Source organism: Galeopterus variegatus, unplaced genomic scaffold (genome assembly GCF_000696425.1).
Source record: "Galeopterus variegatus unplaced genomic scaffold, G_variegatus-3.0.2 Scaffold6355, whole genome shotgun sequence".
Lineage (NCBI taxonomy): Eukaryota > Metazoa > Chordata > Mammalia > Dermoptera > Cynocephalidae > Galeopterus > Galeopterus variegatus.
This window is the reverse complement of record NW_007732466.1, coordinates 127,869-129,872: the sequence shown is the minus strand read 5'-3', so window position 1 is coordinate 129,872 and position 2,004 is coordinate 127,869.

Genomic DNA, 2,004 nt, shown 5'->3' with positions numbered 1-2,004 from the left:
ATCTGAACCCGTGACCTTGGTATTACAAGGCTGTGCTTTAACCAACTGAGCTCATGGGCCAGCCCAATTCACTAAATAGTTCTTTTTAAAAAAAAAAAAAAAAAAAAAAAAAAAGAGCTCTCCAGAGTCACTGTGGATGCTTCACTAAACAAAGAAAGAGATGGGGTTAATATAGGATTTGGGAAGGGTGAAGCTTAGGTAATATTTATATTAGGCAGAGTTTTGACAGACTCAAGGCAAAGCAGTCCCTAGATAATGAAGTTAGCATCAAGCCTAAGCTGAGAAGCAGACGCAGGGTCCTGTTTCCTTGGAAATTACAGCGTTAAGATAAATATGCAATTTTGTCTCTGGAAGCCCCTCCTCTGAAGCTCTCACCTGGTTTGAAAATCATGGCTGTTTCTCTGTGTCAGTGACTTAAACCCTCCAGGTAAGAATGAGATGTCCCATTCTCACTATTGCTATAATTTTATTTATTTATTATTTTAAAAATCATTTATTTATTTATTTATTGAATCATAGTTCATTATACATATTTTTGGGATTCAATGTTGACATGTGTTGATTAAATCAATATTACTAGTATATATATTGTTACAAATTGTACTTATTCTTTATGCCAGTTGTCCAATCTCTCGCTATCCCCCTCTCCCTCTATTGCTATAATTTTTAAAGAGCAGACTTTCTAATGGTCTATGATTTTAGAGAACACAGTTTCTCAGCACTGTGTCCTTGGTATTATTTTTTACAGTTTTTGCAGGTTCATAATAAATAATTTTGTGAGGTAGTTATAGACTAAGCAATTGAGGCTTAAAGAATCAAGTCACTTGTCTGAGGTCATTTAAGGTTAGAGCCTGAGCTGGGATTTTAACTCACAATTGATGACTGCTCAAGTTCTTTCAGTAAAGAGACTTTTAAAATGATTTGAAGGTGTGGTACACCCAAACAATGGAATACTATTCAGTGTTAAAAAGAAACAAGCTATCACACCATGAAAAGACATGGAGGAAACTTAAATGTGTATTACTCAGTTAAAGAAGCAAATCTAGGGTTAGCTCAATAGGTTAGAGTATGGTGCTCATGACACCAAGGTCAATGGTTTGGATCTGCACATTGGCCAGCAGCAAAAAAAAAAAAAAAAAAAAAAAAAAATTGCCAATCTGAAAAAGCTACATAATGTATGATTTTAATTACATAACATTCTGGAAAAAGGCAAAACTATGGAGACAGTAGCAAGATCATTGGTTGCTAAAGTTTGAAGTGAGAGAGGGAAACATAGGTGTTGCACTGAGTATTTATAGGGCAGTGGAGCTATTCCCTATGATGATATAATGGTGGATACATGTCATTATACATTTGTCAAAACCTGTAGAATGTACAACACCAAAAGTGAAACCTAATGTAAACTATGGGCTTTGGTGAATGTCCGGAGCCACAGAGCCCAGCTGCCTGCCTGTCTGGAGCCAAAGAGCCTGCCCAGCTATTGCCTCGAGGCCTCAGAGCCTTGTTTGCTGTTATCTTCCGTCCCCCCCCCTCCTGTGCACTATGGGTGTAGGTAACTTTGCAACTTGCCATAGATAACAGGAATTTTCCATTTACTGGAACAACCCACCCTGCAGTTTTCTCAGTAAACCATCTGCTGCTCACTTCCTTATCTGCTGATTCCCTCCTGCTGTCTATATAAGCCGTGACCTTCTGGCTAATAAACGAGACTTGATCAGAATACGGTCTTGTCTCCATTTCTTTTGTCTCTTGTCCCATCCAATTCCCAATCCCCCCTCCAGGGTCTGCGTTGAATATCCCGCGGGTCGGGACATTTTTGGCGCCCAAACGGGGGGCAATGGATATGGGGGATACCGTGAGGAAGACGGCGCATCGGAGGGTTGACCACTGAAAATGAAAGAGTAAAACCTTCATCCGCCGTGGGAACCTGCTGCATCAGGATAAGGTGAGTAAGCGCGCCCGATAATGGGACAAGAATTAAGAATTAAGAATTAAGAATTAAGA